This window comes from Motacilla alba, chromosome 1 (assembly GCF_015832195.1).
Source record: "Motacilla alba alba isolate MOTALB_02 chromosome 1, Motacilla_alba_V1.0_pri, whole genome shotgun sequence".
In the NCBI taxonomy this organism is placed as follows: Eukaryota; Metazoa; Chordata; class Aves; order Passeriformes; family Motacillidae; genus Motacilla; species Motacilla alba.
The window spans coordinates 84,073,606-84,090,924 of NC_052016.1; the positions used below are offsets into that span (position 1 = coordinate 84,073,606).

The 17,319-nt window shown below is 39.2% G+C and overlaps 1 protein-coding gene and 1 long non-coding RNA gene across 2 annotated transcripts in view; both read left to right on the top strand.

The window, feature by feature from the left end:
- HS6ST3 (heparan sulfate 6-O-sulfotransferase 3) overlaps window positions 1–17,319 on the top strand; it is a 277,624-nt gene that overhangs the window by 71,899 nt on the left and 188,406 nt on the right. The window lies entirely within an intron of this gene.
- LOC119710280 overlaps window positions 643–17,319 on the top strand; it is a 73,619-nt gene continuing 56,942 nt past the window's right edge. Inside the window, exon 1 of the long non-coding RNA XR_005259532.1 lies at window positions 643–7,802. This is a non-coding gene — a long non-coding RNA (uncharacterized LOC119710280). The remainder of the gene's footprint in view (window positions 7,803–17,319) is intronic.

A 17,319-nucleotide genomic window follows, 5' to 3' on the forward strand; every position in this document is an offset into this window, starting at 1 on the left:
ATTCCAGATCTTCATTTCCAAAATTATTTCAAAATTTAAATGCTGCTTCATGCTCTTACATTCTTGGTCTCTCTCTTTCATCTCACTCAACTAATGCAACCACAGATCATAGTGTTTCGAAGACAAAATGTCCCTTAATTTAGTTTCTTTTATATTAGGTTAGGAAAGGGCATCTCCTCTAATTTTATCCTGACAAAATGCTGATATTATAGACTCTTATTATTTCAGCTTTGGTAAATCTCTGTGGCTGAGTAATTTGTAAAAATTAGAATAAGTGGTGGATCCAGAAATCAGCAATGTTAGATCTTAAGATTTGCCACAGCGACTGTTTCTTTGCTCTTCAAATTTGACAGCAGTGGTGTATGTAAACATTAAGATTTTTGAACTTTAGGAATCAAACAAGATACAGGTCAATAATTTGCCAGTTTCTGCTAGTCCTGTGCATATTTGAGCAGAAAGTATAATTATGAAAATACACAAATTCTTGGAGTATTGTTAGTAGCTGCCTTATTGCTGCTGAAAGTCGTGCTTATCTCTGTTGTTGTGTTCAGGGGCATGGTGCTGATCTCTAGAGCATTTCCTAAGGCCTAAATATATTCCAGGCTTTAGGGAGGAGTTTTTTTTTGTGGGAATGATAAAAAAAAAAAATACTGAGTTATTTTCTTCTCTGTGCCCATTCTAGTTATTCATGTCCATTTGTTTGCTCCTTACTGTGGCCTCTGTCCTTCCTGCAACAGCCATGCAAAAAAAGATTGGGGAATGGAGAGGTTTTGAGCAAAATAGTTTCATGTTGCTTCATTACACTTGAATGAGAATGAAATGAGGGGAGGACAAGAGGGATCACCAAGTCCTTTTTGAGGTGAAAAATATGGTATGAACTTCTCAGAATGTGAAAGCTGTGCTTGGAAACCACTTCCAAGAGTTATCTCTAATGTCTTTTACCATTCAGGACTGAAAATAGTATGTGTAATCTTACTGAGTGCAGATCCAATATGTCCATAAAAAGAAATAATCTGAATTTATTTTAAAATTCATAGTAGTATTTACTGTGTACAAAGTGGGTTGAGTTCCATAATATGTAAACACCATATAAAGTATGCTGGTATTGCTGTAAATATCTCACAACAGCACGAATAATTTTGATTTCCAAACAGTAACTGGCTTGTATTTGAGTCCATCAGTTGTTTAGTAACAGCAAAAAGCCCAGCAAGCTGGTTAATTGGTTTCAAATTTACTAAGAACTAATATTATCCTGTGAGAAAAAAAAGAACTCAAAAGGAGGGTATGCTGTTAAACTAGGTGTTATGACTGAAAAAGGGGAGCAGACTATTGAGAACTGTCCTATCATTATATCTGTCAATATACTAGTATCTAGTGCTGTGTAAAACATGAGATGTCTGTTACAACCCAAAATCTTAGTAACAAGTCTGCCTTTGGATGTGTTCCTCTAAAATAAGAAATCTGCTGTATAAAGTAAGAAATCTGTAGTGTAAAACTGAGACATTCTGCTCCTTGCTTCTTTTTCACCATACTGCCAGTGTTCTGGCAGGGGGAAAGGGACAAATGGTGTTTGGAAAAAAAAAATACAGGAGTTGAGAGATGGAAAAGTGGGAAAGCTGAAATGGTTCATGCTCTTGGGGACTGGGACTGAGGGACTGCCTTCATCCCCATGAACGTCGTTTTGCTTCCAGCTGGTATTCATGTGTGGGGCAGTCAGAATTGCCTGGCAGCTGTTTATATTTTTAAGGGGTTTGTCTAGGTGTGCTGGCAATAATGCCATTCTGCACTAGGCTCATTTGGTTTTATAATAATTGTCTGTTTATCCAAAGCAGGGCTTTATTTTAAAGAATAAGAAATAGATGCTCAATGCTTCTAAAAGACTTATTTCATAATCATGTAGAAATTAGTAATCTAAAGACTCAGATGTCTCTATCTGGTCCTGGTTTGTTTTTCTATCACCCCTGTCCCCCCTGTTTCTAAAATACTTATTGCAAGATAAAATGCTGTAAAACAAAATTATTCAAGCATATATGTATTAATAGCTTATTGCTTTTTAAAATGATACTTATGGTCATTATTCCCAAATATTGTATGTAGGAGTGCTGACGAACCAAAGTATTACTTCACGCTGACTCTAAATACTGTGACATTTCACTAACCAAGGGAGGGAAAACTCAAGTTCACTTTGTACAAGTAATTGTAACATCATCAAGATGTGAAAACAGTGCTACTGATTATCTAGTAAGGTAAAGCAGCTTGTACCACAGCCTTTCACTGCTAACTCATACTGATTTTATTTGCTTTTTTTCTTCTTCTCAGAATGTTGTTTCTATATTTCTCTTGCAGTGTGAAAAGAGTATCTCTGCAAGCCTGTAGTAATCAAACTGGCTTCATCCTGGATGAGACTGCATTCCTTGGGAGTAGGAGGTGTGACAACCCTTGTTAGATCAAATGGAGATTAAGCAACATGGGAAAGATTTTACGTAAAAATTAAAGAAGGTTCTAAATAACATTATTTATTTTTACATAGGCTCTGTTGGTGCATCTCAGTTGGTTCATGACAATATGATAATAACTGCATTCATTTAGAACATTGAACAATAAATGTTGTTATATTGTGCTATCAGATTAATTTTTTTGCCATAAATAGCTATATTTAACAGGAATATTACTGAGTTATCAGGTGTTTTCAAAGCCCCTGTTGAGAGGACCAAAAAGGTCTTAAGTGTAACTCTTCTGTCTTCGTAGAAGGAAGCAGCAGCAGGTGTTGGCAGAGGTTACCCCATGGGAAGAAGTAGGTTGAAGATAAATACAGCAAAGTGTTTTGTTATTTGTGTCTGTGTCCATTTATGGCATATTTCATCAATGGGCTGTTACAGAGGGCTGAGAAAGTTGGAACAGAGGCATTATAGTTTGGGCTGCCTTGAGAAAGAGAGGAGAAAGAAGCTGAGAACTGCCATTACTACAGCCACAAACACTTCAAGCACCAACCATACATAACCCACATAGGACACTGCTGATGCCATTAACATCTTCATTTAATTATGTCTTAAGTGTCATCTGTATCTCTTGTGTGCCCCATAAAGTAGTTTACATTGCACTACTTAATTAACTTTCTTTAGTGTATATTTATAACACCTTTGTGAATTAAAAGGTTTCTACCTTAGAGGTATTGCTCTCAAGTAGGAAGGTCATGTTTTCAGTATAGGGTTTGTCTGACTTTTCTGTTCCACAGTTTTCTCAGTCTACTTGTAGGTTAGCTAGTTCCTTGGTTTAGAGAAAAAAATCATAATTTCTCTTCTAAGTGTCAATGAGAAATACCTATATTAATATATTGTATGAAAATAAACTGAAATAGAGGGAACGGCCTTGGCTAAGTTGCTTCATTAGGCCTTAATATGATTTTAGGCTGTTTTCACAACCTAAAAGTGTATTATTCTGTGACATTGGTAATCATTAGTTACAATATTAAAAGATGTGACATTTCCACATTTTTGAGGGTATTCCACCAGCAATAAAAGACCTGTCAGACAGTTGGAAGCTGGCCCAATTTCTACAACTACTGCTCTTAAAAGATTGTCTTTCTGGAATAGATGCTGGAGACTATTAAACATTGTTCGTACTTCAACACCAATATGGTGGACAAATACAAAGATCAAAACTTTGGATTAAAACTTTCAAATAAATCTAATTTTTATGCTGTAGTAACTTGGAGTAACAAGGATGTTATCTACATTTACATTATACAGGCTTAATAACACTGACAGCACTTCACACCCACATTTTGTCAGCTAACAGCATGTCTTACTTGGTCCAGTACATGGGCGAGCAGGAACCAGCAGAACCTGGTCTGATCTAGAATCCTCAGCTGGCATTTCCAGTGGCATGAACACATTTGAATTCTTCTGAGGTGGTATCTCACCAAAGAATCAGATGCACTGTTTTGGTTATTAAAGCCTGACTGTCCATACCAAGTTGAGGGACTGCATGAAAATACCTGTAATTTAGTTATTTATCCAGTAATTTGGGTAGCTATCCTCAAGCATGCCATTCCTGTCCAGGGAGATCAAATCACTACAGTGACAGAGCCTAAAGAGTGAATTAGCTGACCAGTCTTAGGTGTCTGTCACAGGAGAGCCAAATTGCTCCTTTAGGGTTCTCTGAATGTAGCAATTAAATCTCTGCTGAGTAGAAGGACAAGTCAGCAATGTTTAGGTATCTCTGCCTGGAGCTGAATCATACCTAGTTGTGCTCAATGATAGATAAAGGAAGAATTTTTTTGCTCAAAGTTTTAAAGTATACATTTTAAATGAAATCAGTGTTTTTTCTCGTCATCCATTCTTTCTTGTTAGCTGACTTTTACTAAGCAGTCTGAGATAAATGTTGAGGTGGGAAATAAAAGGGTTCTGCTAGAACTTTTAAAGAAAACAAGTAACAAAGGAGCAAGGGAAAAGTAAAAGCAACAACATTCCAAACAAAACTCAGACTTCAGACACTTGGCCAAGAAGGTCACAGTCACACCCAAGGACCAGTTGAAGTGTCCAGGTGGCACTGGCTGCCCATGTTCTTGAAAGTGAAGAGAGAACCAGCCTCAATATTGAATATGAAAAGAAGAAAAATTACGAAGCTGATGGACTCAACTGATATATCTGTTCTGAGCACCCTGTTTTTATAACTTGCTGTGCTAAAATGTGTGTCAAAGCATAGAGAAGGAAGGCTTTTCCTCCAATACTTGGGATTTGTTTTCAGTGATAATTTTGGTGCTTTTGATCCCCCTGCTGGGCCCTATGAGTGTCTCTATTGCTTTTTTAGAAGAACAGCATCCTCAGAGTCCTCCATTTTGATTCTGTGTCCTCCAGTACCCTGTAAAAGTGAGTGGTTGATAATTCAACCCCATAAATCTATTCCTTCTTTGCTTAAGTACAGGTCAGCTTTTGTTTTTCAGTAGGAAGAGTTAAGGTTTTTTTTCTTCCATGTTCTGCACAGAGCATAGACTCTTAGGCTTTAATGTGAAATTAACTCTCAAATTCCTTGCCAGATGCAGTTCTTAATGTTCAAAGAAGCTTTGGCCAAGAGTCCAAACTGTTCATGCCTGTTTTATCCAAATACAGTTAAAACCTTTGAATGTTTTCTTTCATCATCTTACTCTTGATCAGTGACACAAGAAGTTGTGAAAATTTCCAGGTGTTCTGTGCTTAGATTTTGAGGCAACAAGGGATTTTGACAGGTTACTTAAGCATTTAATGCTTGGAGTGAGCATCAAAACCAAACCTTTGAGAGTCTGTCTTCCTGCCTAAACATCTGGGATGTGTGATTTCCATTGTCCTTTAGAGTACAGCGAAGAGCAAGGGAAAACAGATATTTAGCATTTGGGCTATGCAAAAATGATTTGTTTTATGTGGATTGCAGTGTAAGATTTTGAGAAGAATGGCATGTAGTTTTCTGATGCAAGATCCTCTGCTGCCTTAAATTTTCATAGCTTCATTGATGTTGATGGAAGTGGGGCAACACGGACCTACTGAGAGTTTGTCTGTATTTGGTTTGTAAATTTGCCAGAGCTGTAAGGGAGTGATTGTGCAAAATATGGTTCTGTTGTATGTGGCCTTATTCACATTTTTACTGAAGTTTGTATTGAAGTTTGTACATGTTGGGATCCAGCTGCCCTGGTGACAGGACTGAATGTTTGCTCAGAGGGTGTCACTGTCCTTATGGAGGTTATGGTTGCTGGTGGGATAGTAGGAAACATCACTTGGGAGAGACTGCTGTGTGTCCAGGTTTGGCCCATGCTGGAGTGTGCTTTTTGATCAAATCCTGGATATAACTGAAGCCTCTCTTAAGTTGAGCAGTATGTGTAGATGTTTCATGCATGAAAGCATGGGCTGAAGGGGACTCACTGGTGGACTAAATTAAATCATGTTGAACAAAGCAGAAAGACATAGAAACTCTATCTTATCTATCTATCTATCTATCTATCATCTATCTATTTATCATCTATCTATTTTCCCTATGTCTAGCTATATATCTATCTCAATACTGTTGTTTGAAAGGGATAAAGAGGGAGATGACACCAGACTACATGCAGATTGCACAAAGCACTTGAAGCTTTGAGTTATAAGCCCTGTGTGGGATTACCATCAGTCTGAGACTCAATAGGTGGGGGCATTAGTCCTGTACCTCTGTTTTGGCAAAGGACAGGTTTATCTAAGATGGTTTCAAATGCCTTCCTGAAAACGTTATAGATACTTCTCCTGTCTTTTGAATAAATGTACATACTTAATTACTCTTCAGTAAATTATGACGTTTGTAATGATAACTGTGGCTTCTGTCACTCCAAAATCTGTGTTACAAGTTACTTTGCTAGTTGTAAGGGCTCATTTTATGATTCTTAGGACCGGCCTTCAAGCTCTAGAAGAGAGGCAAACCCACATCTGACACCCAGTTCTAGGCTTTGCCTTTAGGTCATGTTATCCCACTTTCAACAAATAAAGGAAGCGCTTTAATAGTTGACCTTTCCTTTTTTCAAGGTCAGTCTGATCTTCCTTGCAGATAGAAGGGCTGTGAAGTGTTTTGAGGGACATTCTGTTCTCACCTCCCCAGACTGAGTGTGACAGCTTTTCTCTTGAGGAACTCATCCTTCAAGAATATTGACTGCATTGAAGCTCAGGGCACTCTGAAGCACATGATTGCAGTTTTCCACAGGTTCAATTTTACATCAACTGACATAGTGGTGCAAGATCCTTTCTTTTCTCTCAAGGGATTTGACTTCTAGAAGGGCAATAATCCCATTCAATATACTTGATTTTGGTATATCTCGGGGGCTTGCCAAACATTTTGTCAAATTGTCTTGGGAGCTTTTCTCCTGGATCAAAATTAGGATAGGAGTCTTTCTGGTGGTTATCACCTTAACAAAAAGACTGAGACATTTCTGTCTCTATTCCCTTGTCCTCTGCCCCTCTATCACTGGGAGTGGATTCTCTCTCTGTCTTTCTCGAGTCCCTTCCTGATGTTGTGCACGACTCCTGGGGTTTTTTGGAGTCACAAAATTCATCTGTCTCTGCTTTTCCCCAAGCTTCTCCCTGTGGAACCAGGGGCTTCCACATGTTTGTCACACATGCTGTGTGTGGGAGGCATTCCTGCTTGCCCAGGATCCAGCCTTTCAGGTGGCCTTCTGTAGATGTGAAATAGCTAAAAAGCCAAAAAGTTCAGCAGTGCCCTTTCAGCAGTTACTCAGTGAGATAACAGCTTTTTCCAAGACTCTGCAGAGCCAGCTAACCTGGAATTACCTCTGGGATTGTTCTTCACAGGAGGTCAGGGCATATCAATGACTTTATTAAAAAGCTCTTGTCATTCCTGATAAGTACAAAGCAGTCCTTTCTCATAATCCTAGCCATTTGTAATGGAAACAAGTTCTAGTTGCTCTGGAAGTGTGTTGGTATACTGAGGAGCGTTCCACTTGAACAAGTTTCTTTAGTCACTGTTTTGCTAAAAGATTTTGAGAGTCTGAGAGTTTGAATGTGTCACGCTTGAAGTCACCTGTACCAACAGTGTGCACAGAAACAAGAAGGCAAGGGACAGTAAACAATGGAAATGAGTTTAAATTGATTGAGTGCATGTTCAAGGCTTACTGATAGTCCTGATATCACCTTGCTAAGAGAGGATCAAGGGCAAAAATAACATACTGCTTTTGCTGCATGTGTACAGCAAAAGGAAGAGCCTGATACATACCTTCACATGTTACAGATATTGTAAAGGCAAGTTTCCTCCACAAGGATCTGCAGTATCTGTATCTGCTGTATGGCCAGGTAAATGGAGAGTGCCTCCTAAGCTGTGTGGTGGGGTGAATGCCTTCCTTTATTATCCCCTGGTTTCACTGGCTGTGTAAGGGCTTATTCAGAACTGAGACAACCTGCAGTTCAGTCTGTAGGTCAGACGTGTATTTTACTGAAATGTAGTTATGCTGCATATATATTCTACTTCTACCAAAAATTAATGCAGGCATGTGTACAGCTTTAGCAAATAATCTTTGTGAATAAAATGCCTGAAGCATGATCCTGTTGTGAGGATTGTGCTGTATTGTCGTGCTCTGTCAAAAGCTGTTACAGCAGAATATCAAAAAAGGAAAACTCAGAATAAAGAATTCATTTTTAGGACATAAAGAATGCCATGAAATTGTATTGACTTCATGTGTAGTTTCATTGTAGACATAAAATAGGCACAATGTTGTTTCCTAGACATTTTTAAAATATGTGTGGTCTCATGCAGATGAACTTTCCAACAATGTTCATCTGGTCTCCTTGGTACAGAAATTGCTATGACTGTGTCAGACTCTATTTTTTAACATTCCTTCATTGGAGAATGTTTTGAAGGTGATATGTTGGTGTATCTTAATCCCTTCTCCATACTATTCCAGGAATTCTGCACGTTATTCTGGTCAAAGTGCTTGGCCCTTTGTCTGCCCTTCCTAGTATTCTGTTGCTCTGATAGCTATACTTCTGTGTAGGGGGGAAAAAAGATAGAATGCAGATCAGATCTGCTGTATAACCCTTATGTAGATTGAGCCCTCTGGTTTATGGTAAGCAGGAAGAAGTTGTGCTGAATTTGAGATGCATATTTGCCATTTGAACTTGTGCATGAGAAGTGAAATAACTCAGTAGTTACTGTGAGTTACGTAGAATGCTGCTTGTGTAGTTTACATACCTTGTGTAATTGTGCCATAGATTGCCACTGGTAACAAGCCCATTATCATACAGTCACATTTTAAATAGTGTGGCTTAAATAGTCTCTCACTTATTTTATTTAGTCTTGTAAAGAAAAATGAGCTACCTTTTCACAATGATTGGTTTGCTAAAAATAAATCCCTGGAGTTGGCTTTCCTCACTGTAGTTACTGTATGTTACAAGGGAGAAGTGAATGCTTTCTTTACTGCAAATTTCACAGGTGACAGCTCAGAAATGTTAATACATGCTAAGACTGCATTTATTAATGGAACTAATGCAGGTATAGGCACAAAGCTGCCTCATATTCTGTGACCATAAGGCTTGTTAATCTCTTTAGTTGATGGATTCTTAAATGAACAGATTGGGTGAATAATTGCTCTCTTAATCCTTAGTTTAAAATATGAGTGGAAATTCTTTGATGTTTATTTGCATAGAATAGAATGTCTTCTATTTGACTTAGTTAACACCTTTGTACTGAGAATTATTTAGTATCCCTGTTCCCTATGCTTTTGAAGAAAATACAGAGACAGAAGCTTCCAGTTTTGCTGTTCCTCACACAACTTTCAGCTGCCTAGTAAGAAGCTGGGGAGGCAAACAGTGCTTAGGTGAAATTGCAGTATTTCCATTTTTGCTAGCTGTTATGTTTCTTGTGTGAAAGCCTGCAGCTATTGCCTGACATTGTTGCTGGAGAAAAATATGCACAGAGATGTCAAACTTACCTTTCTGATTGCCCTTTTATACTTGTATTCATGCAGTCCTCTTACATTTGTTTGTGTTATAAAATCCTTAACATGAGATGTCTGTTGATTTTTGCTGTGGTGAGCAGGGATTGCAGACTAGGCAGTCAACTGCAGGTTTGATAGTGCCTTCCATGTTTTTCTGTAGTCTTGCTGAAACTATGTATTTTAACATGTCAACAATTCCTTTTTCCTTTTAATGTGTTTTGTTTGGAGTGTTTAATTTTTTCAAACGAGTAATTGTCGGGGTCTGATTTTCCAAAATATATGAAAGTCATGTAAAATTTATTATGTTAAAATATTTGGTGAACGTATGCGTAGGATGATACTAATCACTCTATTATCAAAATATATAGGTTAGTACTCCTGTTTGCACAAGCAGGGTTTAGCATGTGAGAACTTAATTCTGTCACCTTTCATGCTGGTCTTAAGGCAACTTAGTATTTAAGTTCATGTAATCAGCCCTTTTGCTGCTCGTTTGCTGTGTCTGGTAGTTTTAGCTTTATTGAGTTTTTGTCCATTTTTTGCAGCATTTCATTAATTAATTCAGACTGTCTTACTCAGCTCCAGTGCTTCTTGGAGTTTATAGTTTTCACAATATAAAAGATTGTGCTCCTGTGTGAGGGTTGGTCTTGTTTTCGGATTACCAGTTTCTAGTTTTGGTCTCAGAACAGCTCTTAAGTCCTTTGTGTTTGCTGTAAAATGGTAGATTTTGTAGACCTCGGGCTGTAGAAGTGGGAAAAAAGATGAAACATGTTATGGGAAAAGGGACTTGGTGCACTTATTACAGTCTCTTTTCCTATTATTGCCTGGATAGACTGATACCATTTGCTGTCAAGTCTTTCCTCTGCGTATTACACTTTTATTAGATTCTTCCTCAGAATCTGTCCCCTGTCAAAATTATCTACTTCCTTTTTTGTTTTCCTTTAGATATGGATGAGAATGATCAATAAAATCCAGTATAATGCTTATTATGCTTATATGCTTATGCCATTGCACTAAAATATGATTTTTTTAATAATTCATAAGGGCAGGATTTCTTCTGATATTTTTACTACAGTGGATTTATAAGTTCATAATAACATAAGGTATTTCAGTTTTTTCTGTATCCTCTGGGATACTGAATATTGAAGATTTTTTTTTCCCCATGTAGTTGCTACCATCCTAGTATTCCTCAGCTTGGTAATGCTTTCCTGGTAATTAGTCATCCATTGCCCCATGAGAAATCTGAGGATTTTCTTCCATGGGGTTGTGGGTGATTTTTACTTTTTTCTTTCAGTCAGCTAGATACAAAGATGTTTTATTTTGTTTTGGTCTCCTTTTTTATTATTCATGATTTTTGGTGCCTATTAGCACAGTTTCTCTTGATTATCTATGTTCTATGAGAAGGAAACAAGGTGCAAGATGCTGTATTCCAAGAGTGGCCGTGGTCATCTGTGCAAGCAACACATTGTCATTGTAGAATAAATACACAGTAGAGATCACGGTCTTTCGTGCAGTGCGGGGTGGGAATTACTGAGAAGTATTTAAGTTGCTTTCTACTGAGTTAGTAATGCAGGTATTTATGCACTGCAGAGGCAGCCTCACCCTGCCTGTGTGCTCTCCCAGTTTGTCAGGAGGTAGCTGTGGCACTGGAGCACAGGGATTGATCTGCAGGTTTGGACACCTGCGGTACCTCCTGCCCGCATGCTGCATGCTGGGCTTTGTCCCAGCAGAGCGGTGGCAGCCGATGGATGAGTGGGCGTGTGTCATGGTTTGGCGCTGGCCCAATGCCAGTGCCCCCATGAAAACCTATTCTCCCTGGTGTCTGCTGTGAGATGTGACCAGAGACAGAGCAAAGCAGGCCTCCACTTGTAAACAAGAAAAAAACTTTATTATCTTACAACTATAGTAAAATAAACACACAGAGCAAAATGGAAACCTCTCAAACATTTCTCCTCCCCCCACTCAATTTCCCACATCATAAAACAAAACCTTAGATTTTTACCAGTCCATCACCCTTCAAATAATCAACTCAGTCCATCTCCACCCTTCCGACAATCACCCCTCATTTCATCAAGGAGAGAGAAGTCCCTCCTGCACCACGGGCTTCCCCTGGAAATGCAGCCGAATCCAGTTGTGTTTCCACGTCACTCAGCAACCACCTTCGTGACTTCTTCCTTCCATGTTCAGTGCTCTCACCACTGCACATGGACCAGAGCTGCTTTTAGGGTTTCCCTTTTCAAGGATGCTTCGCCCAGTTCCAGGAGAAAACGACAGTCTCTCACCTTTTCGGGACACTAGTCCCCCCCAATATTTCACCCCCTGGGGCCGAGGGGTCTCGAGAGCACCATCACCTCATCACCTGTCGTCTCCGCTCACATCGCTCCCTTGGCACCAAGCCATCGCCTCCCCCTAAAATGCAGTCTCTGTATTACAGGAAAGGTTCTGTCCATGGCCATACAAGAAAAGTCCAGCCAAAAGCCACTCCATCATCTCCTTCACCTAGGATTCTTCTCAACTTCTCTCAGTCGTTCTTCAACCTTCACAGCTTTCATCACACTTGCGTATTTCCTCTTACTTTATCCCTGGCTCCCTTCTCCTTCAACTCCCGGAGGATCAGCATTTGCAAGGTTTCCATCATCCCACAGAAGGGTTAAAATCACAGTCTCTACTCATCCCGAACTCCCACACTGGCTCTGCCGGGCACTTTCCTTGCCGCCCCCCCCTTCTCTTTCTCAGCCAGGCCAGTGCTATCAAATTTCAAGGTAGCACTGGCAGCTCTCTCTCTCTCTCTCTCTCCCTCCTGGGAAAGGGGGGCTGCCCGATGCCTCTCCGAGTTCTTCCACCCTTCCATAATCTGTGGGGAACTCACTCTTGCCCTGCCGGGGCCAGGGGCCTTCACCTCTCTTCCTTGCCCAAGGCTCTGGCCTACCTCCCTCTGGCCTCGTGGCCTCTCCTCCCCCGCCCAGCCCGCAGCTGGGCAGGGGAGGTCTGACCTCTCCATCCACCAGAACCAAGAGAGAGTTCCCCTGGGAGTTCCTCGCTTTTAACCCCTGTGTTCACAAAGGCGTATCCATATCCTCAATGGCCAAACCAGGTGCCAATATTCACATCTGAGCACCTATTGGTTTGACCACCACCTCCCAAAAACTCACTTCCTCTCAAACCACGACAGCATGTGACAGTGCCGCGCAAATAGACAAACCCTTGCTTCACTGAAATGCTTATTTCATTAGCTGGTTGAAGTACCTGAGGTCAGCAAAGCAGTAAAACTGAACAAAACGCTACATAAAGCATTAACAGATTATAGCACTACCTAAAACCTATTCCAGTTGCCTACGCTGCTGCCCACGATGTGGCTATGCAGAGGAGTCTTGCCCCTGCTCTTCCGTCCTTGGCTGATGGAGGCTAGTTGGGCTGGGCTTCAAGCACTGAGCAGGATGGAGTTGTTCTGACCATGGGCCAAGTCAGGGACCAACATGGAGTTTTGTCCCAGCTCCAATAATGAGAAAAAGGGTTCCAGTGCTTCTGCGCAGTTGTCAGTCTTGTTGGCTGATGTTTTTCCAGGTCATGAGAGGATCTTCCCCCTTTCCTCCAATAAAATTGCTCCACCATGCCAGGAGATATCACCAGTCTCTTGGTCTGACCATTACATGAGTCTTTGAATCTTGTGCTGCTTTGAATGATTTCTTCTCATGCCCCATTTCTGTTCTTTTTGGTTATTTCTTCATGCTACTTTTGGGCATTGGTCTTTAGGATTATTTCTTCATGTTACTTTTGGGATGCTGTAATTTCCAGGCAAACATTTATCCCCTTAAGTCATTCATGCACATGCTCTATCACAGTTCCCCCTTCTCTTTATAGCCCAGAGCTATAAAGACTGCTATACATAATTTGTCTGTGACAAGGTCATAGTGCCAAAGAAGGTCTGTGAGATGCATACACAGTTATTCAAGTGTTTGGGGATTTTTTGGAAAGGCTTCCTGGGGTAACGTTAGATGCTACGTTTTCAGCAGAGTGAGTGAAGGAAGAGAAAGGAGCAAGTACCAGAAGTGATGTTGCAAGGTTTTGAAGATTTATTGCTGGGTAGCAGTGAAAGCCTTCCAGCTTTTCAGGTCTGTCCAGACAGGACCAGACTATCAGAGGTTCCTCTGATTAGATTTAGACTCATTAAGCAGGCTGTGCAGACTCATGTCTGTTATAACCAGTATAATTTAATTCCATTAGTAAAGTGGCTATATACTTTTCAATGTCATGGGCAATGGTGTCACAGCATGTTTGCACTATAATAGATATTTTTATTGGTTTATTTTCATTAGTAGTGTATTTTCCACTTTTTGCTCTTGAAGAGATTAGCCACTTTGATTTTAGCATTTTCCAGCATGTCTCAGGCTCTCGGCTTACCCTTTGGGCTTAATTATGAATGCACATCATGTTTGCAATTACATTAAACGTAAGCAACAAAATGTTACATGAGTTAAGATGGACAATAGCCAACTTTCTTTCAGGGAACACCAAAGTCAAGGAGGTAAAAGCTGAAAATGAAGCTAGCTATTTTCTTATTAAAACTGGGGACAATTGTATTTTGAACTTTTAAAAAATGGTAACACTAGTTTGTAAGAACTAGGATTACAAAACAATTGATATTGGGCACTATTTAAGTATAATTTTAAAATAAAACCATGTAACACCGTTTTGCATAGAAGTAGGAATTTATTTGTTTAAATATAGGGGAAGACTAATTTATCAGAAAACTCATGCCTTTTAATGAACATCTGTATTATGACTTGATTTTCAGCTCTCTCTAAATGAGCATGACCTATTTGATTTAAGAAAAGAGAGTATTGCTGATCTTTTGTCACTGATGCTTAATGAAGTCAAAGGTATGCACCAAGCATGTTCTTAATAGTTTCCAAAGGGATTGTTCTAGGAAGAAAAATGTATGCTTTATATTTAAAAAAAAACAACCCAAAAATCCCAAACAAACAAAAAACAAACCACAAACCAAAAAAACCAAAATCATCCTGTGAGCTTAGGATATTGTTTAGGAGCTTTTATGCATTCCTTCTTTTGTTACTCCAGAAGGTTCTGGAGGTTAAGCAGGAGGTACTCCTGGGGAAGTAAAGCTGAAAGTCCATTTTTGTGGAAATCTGTGTTGTATCTATAGTCAGAAAAGCCACAGAAACAAGGTGATCTGCAACTTGCAGGAAGAAGATCAGTGACCTTGACTGAAAACTTCATATAAATAGCCAGGAGAGTTTTCGGTTACCGTTTTGATATGAAGTTGGTAAGGAAGGCAAATACATACAGACTGCAGCTTGGCACATCTAAGAAAGTTACAGTGAAGCTCCAGATAATATGTAGAATTTAACTTTTGGTTCCTTGTTCTTAATGATGGTAGCTATCTTAAGAAGCAAAAGGTGTGGTAAGAAGTTTTATATAACCATCAGGATCATTTGAACTGAATTAGAGTCACTGTGTGAAGGATGGAGAGAATAACATGTCAGGTATCTTTCTGATTTTTAAGGACTTCATTACCTTTCTGAGTGTTAGTGAAAAAGTAACTGTGAGGTGTTGAATGTGTTTGGATCGATATGCTGCCAGAGGGATCTGTACCAACCATCAAATGGTACTAGAGAGAAGTTACTTTAAGTACCTCTGTAATTCACAGTTAATAAAATGCTGGTGTTATGGGGGAGCTTCAATTTAAGAGACATTTAGTGGAAGATCTGTGCAGTTGGACATAAAACAAGCTATTGTTGCTAGAAAATAGAGGATAATTCGCTAAAGCAAAAAGGTATTGCACTGAATATATGATAAGTCAATTCTGGGTTTCCTTTTGATGGATAGAAATGAAACAACCACTGGATTAGAAGCTGATGGTTGCCTAGGGATCAGTAATTGTGATTTGATTATATTTAGTGTAGGAAAATAGAGCACAAGTCCAATCACAAGCTTATATCAAAAAGGCTAATTTCCCAGAGCTGAGGGAAACTGTATTTAAAATTGTCTGGGAGGAAGATACAGGCAGGAAATTGGGAGTTCCTTTAGAAACAATAAGGGAAAGGGCACAAAGGAAAGTATCTCTAGCTAGGAAATGGAGGGAAGCAATGAGGTTTTTATTCTAAAAAATACTCAGATCAAGAGAAATTAGTACTGTGCTACGGGCTGTCCAGACAAGACAGAGGTAGACTTCCATGACTAGAAAGAGGTAGAAAAACCTTAATGTTAATTCAGGGGGAAAAAAAGCAAAAATGATAATTAATTTTCTTCCTGCATTCTGAAGTGTGTATCACTGGTTGTACCAATGAGATTGCAGAAATCCCTCATCTTTTCAGGTCTTTTAGGAACAAAGGACAGCACTGATAAATAACATACACTTATGGAATGAGAACTGGTGTTACACCTGCACCACAAGAGATTGAGCAAACCTACAGAAAATTGTTGCAGTTGGTTATTAGACTCGTGAAGAGGCATTTAATCACTCAAAAGGTTGCACCTTAGTATCTTACCTGTCTTTACAAACTACACTATTTTTTGAGGAAAAAAATTGCAAAGGCAACACAGTTTGCTGAAGGCTTTTATGGGACTCCCAGGACCCCCATGTTAAAGGTCTGTAGCTATGCTGTGGATTAAAAAATTGATATTAGCATAAAACAAATCAGTGCTAGTATTTTGTTGGATCAGTACAGCTTGGCCTGCTGTGAAAAAATGCAGACTGTTGAGATTTTACTCCATCAAACCAAATCCAAATGACTAAATTACCCAAGAAAGCAACTTAAAATAACTGCACCATAGCTCTGTAGGTATCTTCCAACATAATATGTAATCATAAATTCTGGAATCTTTTGGTTTTTGTTTGGCTGGGTAATGCAGGCCTATCTCTAATGTCATAGTAGCTGAAGGTGGTGGTCCCTTCAGCAGAATGAATAAAAGTGCCAAGAATCATCTTGTAAGATGTGACAGCTCTAATGGGGGCAATAAGATGCCCAGTCTGGTAGGATGGTTACAAACTAAATTACAGTGAATATTTCTTAGAAAAATAGAGGACAACTTCCCTGCAGTTTTGCAAACAATGTAATCAGCTGTTACAAGGAAGTATTGGGAGGATTACTTACCACAAATCCATCTCAGACCTGCTGTTTGTGCTATTTTGAATAATCTATTTTTTGTTCAAATAAAATTATGTCAAATCTGTTTGCATGTGATTACCAATGCTAATTTTTCTTATCCTTCCCAACCTTCAAAATTAATGCAGAAGAAGAGTACATATATTTTTATGTGAAGCTTGTTCAAATAAAAAAAACCCAGAACTGCAAGAGGTCTGTGTCACTGATCATTTTTTCCAAGTGATCTTGTAAATGAGTGCTTGGTTCACCTCATGCATATTTAAATTTTGCTTGTCTGCAATACTGTCAGTGCATTTGAAGCCCTGTCATGTGTGCATGACTAGCTGTTTCACAATATGATGATGCAGTGATGGGACAATCACTTCAGTGATACAAGTTTAACCATGCTAAAGTTATCAATAAGATTAATAAAGCTTCTCTGGCTCAAGCTGGTAAAAATCCTCCCTTACCCTTTTCTTCTGCAACAGGGAAGATCATCTCTGCTTTGTGTAAAACGTCTTCTTTTTCTCTGGGTAGGTTATCTAAGGATGGAAGCTAATTAGAGTACTTTCATTTTTTGAGGGACAACATTTTCAAGGGATTTCTGAGATGTATGATGGGTACACAGTGATCACTAGGTCCTTACACAGTCTGAATTCAGCATGTTTACAAAAGTAGCTGTATTTCTAATCAGAAGGTTTCATGCTGCGAATGGTGGTTTAAGCTCTCTTTTTAGGTTCTTCTAGGAAAAACAATCTCAAGTCATGGTGTTGA